We start from the raw sequence: 11,439 nt of genomic DNA on the forward strand, positions 1-11,439 counted from the left end.
GGCTCAAAGGAAGGGGAGAAATGTAATTCAATACGTAAAAGTACTAAAGATATATGCAAAATTCATGGGCTTCTTATGCCTGGCATTTTAGGATAAGACTGTTTCTCATTTTAAAATTGGACTCTTTAGTAGGATTACTCAATATCAGCAGCATAGAAGTTGGCTCTGGAACTGTAATTTAAGGTGTAAATTAAGGTGACCTCAACTGGGATGAAATACCTTTAAAGAAGCTGAGATATAAATTATGAGCCGTTTTCAGGAAATGGAAGATGACTGGGAGTTGTTGAAAATGGACCAACAAAAGTGAAAAGGGGAAATAAAGAAACAGATTACAGGACAAAAGCCTGAGTACCTAATTTAAAACAAAAATGGTTTCCTATGGTTTATGATGAGTGATAAACAGAGTCCACTGTGTGGCCATAAAAATATATCTTTAGCTCAGAAAATATGAGCCTCACTGTCAGCTTAATGTAGTGATTTAAGCTCACAGCCTTTCTCCTTGAAAGAGTTACAAGGCTAAAGTTACCAATCATTCTAAATGATGTGCCTTTGGAAATTATGAACTATGGCCAAGAGACATTAGTTTTTAGTGCAACTTAATCATGAATTTACCTATTTCAAGTTATTGTTTAGTTACATATTTCTTAGCGCAGCTGGAGTGGTGGAGTATTAATAGCTATAAAACTCCATTAAACTGGCATTAAACTTCTGAGAAAAACCCATAAAATTCTGAAGAAAGCCCAACACTGGAGTTCTGCCTCCTCTGGCTCCAAGTCAACTTTATTATAATAAAGTCATTCAAAAGACTTAACAAGGAGCCAAGAGGGTCTATTGAGAAATCTCATGGTGTTATAGCAGGAAATCTCTGATTCACCTAGAAGACTAATGCACACACAAACCATAGGAAATTCTGAGATAAAGCTTTCTAAGAAACATTAAAATTGCAAACGGGGCTGTTGATTCCATTAGCATACGAAGCCAAGGCAAAAAACAAAAAGGAAGACAAGAAGAAAGAAAACACAGTGGTAAAATGACCTTTCACAATTCTTCCATAGAAAGTCTGCTCCCTGCATTTGGGCAGCAGAGTCTCCAATCCCAAGGTCGTCATTTTATAAACATGTTCAGGAAAGAGCAGAATCACAAATCACTGATTGTCAAGCAGAGTTAAACAAAGTGCAGGAGCCGCACTATTTTAAATGAGGAACACAATTGAGAGACCATCAGACTGGACGTTTGGAGTAAATAAAAATCCATTTCTGTCTCCTGGAATTTTCCGATAGGAAGATGGAGGGAGGAAGGAGAGGACAACATTTCAGAGTGAGTATTAATATGAGGTGCTTTATAGCGTTGCTACTCAAGCTGTAGCCCATGGGCTATCATTTACCTCCTCTGGGAGCTTGTCTGAAATGCAGAATCTCGGACTCTTTCTTTTAGACCACAGTCCTTTTTACAAGATGCCAGATGATTTTTAAGCATAAGAAAATTTGAAAAGTAAAGCTTTACATCACTTTTGTGATTTTAGACATACAAAGCTTTTACCAGTTGTTACCCCCACTTAAGAGAGAGGAAAATAGAAGCTCTGTAAACTGTTCAAAGTTACCCTGCCAGCCAGCTGTAGAAACGCAATTCCAACTTAAATCATTCAAATTCCTCTAAAGTGAAACATAAAAATATCAGGAAATTCAAATGAACAACAAACGATTCCTGGGGTTGTGTTTCATTTGTTCTAATTTGCTTTCCTTGTTTGCATGGAGTATGTAATAGTTGTGTAATAAAGGGTTGCTGGATGAAGAATTTATTTGGGGAATGCCTGCTTTGTGTGAGACATTGTGTGTGAAAACAAGTAGTATGAGACAAAATCTCATACTTGACTGGAACGTTTGTCTGGGAAGACATGATACAGGCTTTTACAAAAAAATATCAAGAGTGGACAGTTCTTTGTGTTGAGTACAGCAGACAAGAAGTGCTACCCAATGGCATCGGAGTGCCCATTGCAATTCACATCAATCAGAGTAACCCAGAGAGCAAGCAAGTGATGTAAGTGTTTAACAAATATTAAGAATTGATATAATTGTCATTGTTAACTTTCCCAGAGGTGGGAACGCCTCCATATTTATTCTGGAGACAATGGGAGGGGTGGTCTTGCTGGTGGACAGGGTGAATGTGAGGAGAGAAGTTTTGAATAAACTTTAAAGGCTTAGTTGTGAAAAGTCAGGCAGTTCGATGAGTTGAGACGGTATTCTGTAGGCAATGGTGAGAGGGTGACTATCATAATGAAAGAGGAGCCTTCATAAGCATCTTAATATATTAGTCATTACTGGAAAATTGGATCATTCCTAAGATTTTGGGCAGTCTTATGAAAAATAGCTCTTATGAAAAAAAATTGTCACTGGGATAAATGCTCCAGACAAAATTCTGATAGGGTTAAAATAGGCATTAAACCTATTCCACAAGAAATGAAATCTCTGTCCTTGGTTTCTAATGGGCGTTTGCGGAACTTTCAGTAAGAAGATGTTTCTAATTTCCCAAGTCTAGACAAAGCTTAGTTCTTGATTCATTCTTATCATGCTCTGTTTTTCCTTTGACATAAACATCAGCACATTAGAGAGATAAATAGGTAAGGATAGATAGATGGATGGATGGATGGATAGATAGATAGACAGATAGATAGATAGATAGATAGATAGATAGATAGATAGATAGATAGATAGATGATTGATGATGAGACAGGCCCCACATTCATCTTACTGGAGATCCTCAGCACCTACATCAGTGCCTGGTCCATGGTAGATACCAATATATGTTTACATATTTGGATTATTGAGTAAATAAATACATAGAGTCATTGAGTTGGTTTACTGCAGATAGTCTCCAAGCATAGTGAAATAGGAGGCAAGTATTCAAATAGAAAAATAATACTCAATAAACGTTAGTTTGAATGTAAAGAGCTGTTTTTCCCCCACATGTAACCTCAGAAAATCTAACCCCTAACATTCAATTCATAAGACCAATATTATTTATCCTTTTTATAAATAAAGAAGTCAGGACCAAAGAGATGTAAATTATTAGAACAAGTGCTCAAAGCTAACAAGTATCAGACTTTTGTTACTTATCCCCATTTGCTTATATGAGTCTAGTGCTACAAATTCCAAGTCCAGTGCACCATAATGTTTATCTTAGCCTAGGATGATGGACAGACTGAAGGCTTGAATGTCTAATAAAATCAAAATGGAAACATCATTTTGGAAAAAATATTGTCTTCAAACTACCAGTAAAAATCACCCAAACAATTTTTTTGTTTATAGAACCATGGGAAAAAATAGTTATTTCCAAAGGATTCTCTCAGTTTATAAAAGGTGAAGGGAGTTATCAAAGGAAAAAAAATAAACCATGATAAACTTCTTTCAAAAAATGCCTAATTTTTTTAGGTGAGAAATTACTCATTGATTTTCCTACAGCAGCAGGATTTCTGAGAGTTAAACAATTGCAAGTCCCTTTTGTAGGTTGTCGGATTAATAGCTACTTAACCAATTACTGCTCTTTTAGCCTGACCATGATCTATCTTGCTTAACATTCGAAAACATGAATAACCTTGAGTTGATGGCAGCAGAATGATTTGATAATGGGTCTTGTGAAGAGTCTAAATGTTCTGGAGTGGTAGATTAAAGAAGGATATAGATACAGTGTTTTTCTCTTCTCTATGAGGTAGATTCCAGATTCTTTTACCTTGAGTCTGAGATGACCTGAGTGGTTTGTCCATAAATGAACCTAGTAGCAACTGATACTCTGGTAAGAACTGTTTCAGCTTCCAATATGGCCTTTTGGAACTCTCTGAGAGCCCCAAGATGTCAAGTAAGAAGTTTGTCTGACACTGCTTGTTGCAGAGGCCAAATGGAGGTACACTGATTGACAGTCCCAGCTGAGTCAACTAGACAAGCTTTCCCATCATTCCCTGCATCCAAGGTACCAGGCATGTGAGTGACGGTATATTGGACCCTACAGTTCTTTGATGGCTAAATCTTTTTAAGTTTCCTTTGCTGTTGTCACTCAATTTCAATTTTTGATTTACCAAATTATGAAATATATGTCTTTTGTTTTAAACCAGACAGTTGGCACGGGGGGAGGGGGTTGTTTTTCACAGAGCAGTAGATAACTGGAAGAGCTGGTACATCCAAATCTATTCATTAAGGAACTTTTACTCCAGATCTAGTTTTATCATTATGGTCATAGCAAAAATCAAATGAATTCAATAAGGAATGGATCTACTTTGCAAGCATGTCAAGAAATTTCAGAAATGTATGAATTGATTGTGTAATAAACAACTAGTCAAGAATCCCAACCTTTGGTTGTTGCCAAATTTGCATTTATAGTAGGAGATTATTGCCCTCTCTTCCCAAAAATGGAGCAAAGCAAGATTCGCAGCAAGAAGCTACTAGTCTATGCAGATGATTTAAAGGCTTCTAACACTCCCTATGTGCAAAGAGCACCTTGAGTGTTCCAAAGCAATTACTACAAAGATAACTACAGATGAAATGAAGCAGAGTGTTGGATTTATCTTCATGTACCGTTTTCTACGTAGTAAAATGTCTCCCATTTATCTCTGTTCCTTTGACATTAGATTGATCAGTTAACCAGCTTTAGAAGCAAAAGATCAACCAACTGACAAATTGTTCCCCTTGACTTCAAAGCACACACAGGACTTAATTTTAGGACTAATGATTTTAAATCACCTTTCTTGTTACAACAAAATGCATAATGCAACTTAATCAAATCTCTAAGCAATTTGTAAAACAAGGTTGGTTTGTGTATGTCAGAACCATTACGGTAATGAATGAATGTGGAGTGAATGGGGGTAGTAGTGTCTTCTATACGTACCATGTGTAGGATTCTGTTGAATTAAATAGATGTCTTTGTTAATGAAGCAACCACATAAATGGACTCAGCTATAAATTAAGCAGACCTCATTAACCTGCCTTTCTAGGGGAAATGAGTTCCTTTTTGTGGATAAGAGTGAAATAGGTTCTTAAGATTTAATGTAATAAGAAGAAATTGAAACTTTTTACCTGGTGATAGCAAAGCACCCAATGATTTAAATGTGATTCGTCTACGAATTTTGGCTCATGTTCAAATAACTGAATATTAATAATAATATTATTATTTGTTTACAGTGAAATATTAGTAATGTTATGGTGTTTGTAATTATTATTATTAACACTAGCAATTATACCTTCTATTTAAGACAGTTTTCTTAAAATAATAGGAAATACAGACAACTTTGAGAATCTAATAAAAGTTAGGAACTTTTCCCTGAAGAAAAGATGCTCATATGCAGAGAAACACTCACAATATCAAAGGGGTTATGCATGCCTTATGTTCATGTAAAGACCACCAGAGCCCATTCAAGGGGCCGTTTGGTTTCCAGATAAAGAATCTTAAGAGCATAAATGGAGCTAGGCCTATAATACAACATCTATTTCACTGATCAATTCAACAGTTCCCATGTTTGGTGTTACTATCCTCATTTTAATGTTGGGAAAACTGAACCTCCAGGATGAAGAAGTGAAGAATTTGAATTTCATATTTATCTGCTTTCAAAGCCCTTGGTATGTTCAATAATGTAAATTAATTTCTAACCCTTCCTAAAATGGATATTGAGGTAAGGGTAGGGATGGATAATGCACCCTCTTTCAATTCCCAGGTACCAGAGAACTGTCATGTTTCAACCAGTCAACAAGTGTGTGTGTGTGTGTCTGTGTGTGTGTGTGTGTGTACATTCCCATCTCCATGCATATGTGTCATCAGTAAACATTTAAGAGAGGACTGTAGTCTATCAATTACCTGTTCAAAGTGGTTAAGTTGTTTCCTTTCTTATACATCTTATTTTTCTCATGTATTAAAAACAAAGGTGTTAAATATTTCAAGCCCTGTGCAAAACTAACACTTCAAGAGTTTACAAGTATGGTGTGGGGCACAGGTGAGAAAGGAAGGAAGAAAGTAGAAAGAGGAGGAAAGAGTGGGCCAGGGAGTATGTAGAGAATGCCATAGAAAAAAAGGCTTAACAAGGAAGACAACGAGATTTATCCCAGGATTATGCTGTGTTCTTTCTTTCCTTCAGAAATACATCTCTTCTCAGACATCCTTCGCACCATTGCAAGCATCCCTACTTCATTGACAAAATGGCATTCACTCTGAAAACAGAAACAGAGTCAGTCTTCGAAAATGTTTTCTACCTTATGATACTAAGCCTAGTATCTGGACCACGGTAAGCATACTTCCTCCTATATTTTGAAATAGCAATACTAGACATATACAGCTATATGTTGGTTAATTTCATAATGAATCAGCACTCTCTACCATGGACTTTGCTGAAGAAATTATACAGTATAGTTCCCCCTGGTGATTTACGGTTCATTTGCTTTCTATAAGCTCTCTTCTAAAGCTAGTTTTGTTACAATTATCATAATCACTATAGATATTTGTGGAAAACATTAGAACACTTCAGAATGGAAATGAATTAAACAATAAGTCACTCTATGAATCTTTTCGCCAGTTTCATTCCCTAGAAGCATGACTATTAAGAGTACCTTGTGTATATTAGCCTATCTATCTATGTGTCTATTTGATCGACCTATTTCTTCATCATCATAGTCTGTAAATCTGACTAAAAATGATGGTTTATTATAAACAAATATATTAGTAAGTAAATATATATCCTCCAACATTTTAAGTTAAATACTTTAAAAAATTCCCATCCGTACACAAAAAGATCTGCTTCATTCTTTTTATTGGTTGCATAAAATTCCATTATATATAGTGTCATCATTTATTTGGCCCACTATTGATGGATACTTAAAACATTTCTTAGAATTTTGCTATTACAGCAAATGCTTCAGCAAACATCTTTGTATGAATACCTTTGTACAGCTGGGTAAGTGAATGTATTGTGCACATTCAAAAAGTTGCTGGGTCAAAAATATGTGTGTGTGAAATGTTGACAGATATTGCTAAATTGCCTTTCAAAATGGTTGCATCAATTTTCACTGCATTTAACCATGTTGAGCATTGTCTGTTTCCCACTTGGTCAAAATGCAGCATTACCAACTTTTTCTTTTACATCATCAGTGATATTAGTAAATTATGGCATCTTAACAATTTCTAGCATTTCTTCACATACATTATTAATGCATTCCCCTTTCCCTCACCTCTTAGTAGTTGTCAAAAATCTCTGCTTCTATTTTCAAATCATTGTTTTAGGACAATGAATTACTTCTGAGGCACCAGTTATATTTGCTGATTATAATTTACGGAGGAAGAATTACCCTTTTGGATCTTACAATTTCCGTATTACACTCCCTCGTCTCCCATTTATTTATGCTGTTGCTTGCTAATATATTCATTTATATTCCATCCATTTCCAAGGCTGATTTGAAGTGGCATATGATAAAATAGTAGACATAAAGAAAAATAACATTGAAATGGAAGGAAAAATATCCTCAAAAATTAATATTGTGACTTTAGCAGTAAATCTAGCTCTTGGCGTCCTAGATATTAAGACCAAAAGGAGCAGTCAATTTTTGATTAATATGTAGCATATAGAAAGAAAAACCATGTCAGTTAATATGGCAATAAGCATTTTTTCCATTCCTCAATTATTCAATGAATGTTTCAGGTAGCTACAAACAGTAGAACATACAGTGTCCTCCAAAATTATTGGCCACAATAAAACAGAGATTTTCTTCATAGGATTGCTTTTAAAAAGAGAGAGAACTATAACCTGAAAACACCATGCACAAAAGGTATTGCTTGTAAGACAGAAGCAGCTTAGCTGTCACTGTTAGATATTAACTTGCATATAAATCATTTTATTATATTTAATGTATTCCTTAAATGCATAGGCTCACTGCTATTGTTGTATTGACTTTTAGGTCTGAAGAGAAAAAATGTGAGATATGTTTAATTGTTTGAGCAAAGGAATATTGATGATAATTATGATAAAGATAATTATGATTTATTCTCTTACAAATTTTAGCTGCCCTTTTTGTCCTTTGCATCAGTATTAATTTTTTCTTTACAATGACGCAAGAACTTCAGATAAAGCAAGTGCAAGAAATTTGGGAGCACAAATAACCTTTCCCAGCATTTAATTCAGTTCAATCCCATCTACCAACTGAAAGACATCATGGTACCAATTCATCAAGCCCTTTGTGTGTATTATCTTTATGAGACAGATCTTATGTTCTCTAATCACATGGGTCTCAGTGTTCTCTGATGAATGCCCTGATCTGTTTTTCAATATATTTATCTTCTGATACTTTTCTATGCACTGGTTGAGAAAATTATTGATATCAGAGTCAATAGCATCTGTAAGAAAAACTGGGGAGAAGCCTAGATAAATCAAATTCAATCATTTCACTAAATGGGATTTTCTTTTTGAGACAAGATTTTACTCTCACCCAGGCTGAAGTGCAGTGACCCAATCATAGCTCACTGTGGCTTCCAGCTCCTGGTGTCAAGGGATCCTCCTGCCTCAGCCTCCCAAACTGCTGAGATTACAGCCTTGTGCCAAGCCCAAACAGATATTTAAGCTCCACGAATTTCCACCCACTGCACTCACTGGACAGTGTCTAAACTCTGGTCCACCCTTTCCATTAATTTACTTCCATCCTCAGTAGCACTTGAAGACCAATGATTCTGAACTACTTGCCATCTGAATACCCACAATATTCCTTGCCTTCTAGATTTTCCTCCTGCTCACTTTTGAAAGAATTCTCATTGAATGAATTATTGTTCTCCAAAACCATTCTATGCTTAAGGAATACTTTACATTTTTCACATATGTTTATTGTTTTCCTCACCCTCCCAAGAAAGAAACTGTCTCTTCATTTTGAAAGAATAGGAGGCCTCCTAGCATAGGAACGTGCTTCTGCCTGCCATAGCCCCCTGGATCTGCTGAGTTCAGATGCTTAGGGTGCGCTTCAGAAAGGCCTCCAAGTTGCTACAGTGATTGCTGTTCTCACTTCCCACCAGAACTGTCTACACCTCCTCCTCCATCATTTTCTCTCCCAGGCTGGTGAAGACATGTGTGAGCTCTGCTCTCATGACAATCATTCCCCTCCTTTATTTTTCAGTAAATACATAGAGTTATTTCAAATCTTTTGGTGTATGACATAGACTGGTTTTATAGTTTTTAATGAAGTAAAATAGAGACTTCTAAATACAGCAGTGTCTGTGGGAAAAAAAAGCCATGAGAAAAAATAAGGTAATTGATAGAACTATATTGGCATGAAGGAATTAAATGAAAAGCATGACATCATGATCAATTGGATAACGGTGTGCATCATACCTTGTAAAACTCTATAGACTTAATCATCTCTTCCAACAGATGATTATATATATATGTATATTCATGTATATGTGTATTTTATATATATGTATGTGTATATATATACACATACACATTTTTATATATGTATGTGTGTATATATATCTGTACCTTAGTTTATGTTGCTATAAAAGAATACTTGAGGCTGAATAGTCTATAAAAAAGATATTTTATTTGGCTCATGGTCTGCAGGCTGTACAAATTGCATGGTGCTAGAGTCTGCACCTGGGGAGGGCCGCAGGGAAGTTCTACTCCTGGTGGAAGGAGAAGGGGAGCAGGCATCATATGGTGAGAGGAAGAAAGCAAGACAGAAAGAACAGGAGGTGCCAGGGTCTTTTCAACAACCAGTTATGGGAAACTAAGAGTGACAACTGACTCACGCTTAGTAGAATGACACCAATCTATCCATGAGAAACCTACCCTCATGATCCAAAAGCCTAATACCAGTCCCCATCTCCAATATCAGGGATCAAGTTTCCACATGAGGCTTAATGGGGTCAAAAGAATCATATCCAAACCATAGCCATTTGTATCTATATACATATCTATATCTGTATCTATATCTATATCTAATTTATATCTTCCTATATAAATCTAAGAATGTAAGAGTGTGTGTGCATGTGTGTGTGTGTGTGTGTGTGTGTGTGTATTTGGCATCATTTTCTTGGATTAGTAAACATTCAGTAAATATTACTTTTCTTTTGTTGTTATATAGTTTTTATTTCATAATCATAAACTTAACTCTGCAATCCAGCTAGAGGTAGAGCAGACTAACGAAAAAGTGGAACCCAAAGAACTTCTGCAAGAACACAAAAATTATAGGATATTGTGAGCAAATGAGGTGGAGGAATGTTTTTTTGGCTACAGAAAAATTAGTCTGGTAGTTAAAACAAAACATAAGTGAAATTTATTGGAGTTGTCCACAGTCATCAACCGTGGTCTTCTTTCTGGTTTTCTCATTCCAGAACGCAAAGTATGCCATGACTTCCAAGATATTCAAGCCCTCTTCTGTCTTGCCAAAGACTGCTCTCTTGCCATCCAACCACAGTCTTGGTAGTGCAGATGAAAAACTGGAAACCATTTGTGTAGTGTCCAGTATTTGCCATGGACAAGGAGCCAGGTCTTGTATGCTTCAGGATGGAGTTCTCATCATCAAACTTCTCCCCGTAGTTGGACTTGTACCAGTGTCATCATGACATGTGAAGTCACCACTCTGGCATATAAATCCTGGAATAATTCTGTGAAAACAGGAACCCTTATAGCCAAATCCTTTCTGTCCAGTGCTCAGAAAATGAACATTTTCTGTTGTCTTTGGAACTTTGCAAACAGTTGGAAGGAGACATGTCCCAAGTGCTCACCATTGACTACAATGTCAAAGAGCAAGGTGGAGTTGACCATCACTGGCAGTGGTGACATCAGTAGAAGTGGCAACAAATATTTTAAACAAAAAAACATAATAAATTAATATTTCTTAAACCAATAAATAATAATAATAAAACTTTCCAGTCACTCATCAGGCATTTGTTTATAACTACTTGGTGCCGTTCATGGTAAGAGATTTTGCTGATGCAATGACAGCTATGCCCAATCCCTGCTTTAAGAAGCCTATGGTGCAGTAGGAAAGGTTTGTACACACATTAATGGCATAGTGATGGAGAGTGTTGGGGCCAGATCAAAGACACACTGAGGCTTCTCTGAAGGTACCCAGAAGGGAGCATCTTCAACTTCATGTGTGTTTAAGAAGGCCTTCATAAAGGAAGTGACAGAAGTGTGCAGGTATCTGAAAGTTGAACACACACTGAGGCTTACACTGTGCAGAAGGCAGAACGGTAGTGTTGTCCCTGACCCTGAGGCCTTAAATCCCTATTAAGAAGTGCACACACTGACAGATTTTCACATACAAAAAGAGATAAACAAACCCACTTAAAACCATGAGTGGTTGATTTATGTGACCACTCCTATGGATGCTTGCATACACACAGAACACACAGAGGGATAATCTGAAATAGAAATATGCTAGATATAAGGATTAACTGCATGATATTTACTAGTAAGAA

General features: G+C 36.2%; 1 pseudogene; it reads right to left on the reverse strand.

Annotated features, from left to right (window-relative positions):
- Positions 1-10,272: 10,272 nt before the first annotated feature.
- LOC105545119 lies at positions 10,273-10,780 on the reverse strand (annotated as a pseudogene).
- Between the last annotated feature and the right edge of the window lie 659 nt (positions 10,781-11,439).

Source organism: Mandrillus leucophaeus, unplaced genomic scaffold (genome assembly GCF_000951045.1).
Source record: "Mandrillus leucophaeus isolate KB7577 unplaced genomic scaffold, Mleu.le_1.0 Scaffold319, whole genome shotgun sequence".
In the NCBI taxonomy this organism is placed as follows: Eukaryota; Metazoa; Chordata; class Mammalia; order Primates; family Cercopithecidae; genus Mandrillus; species Mandrillus leucophaeus.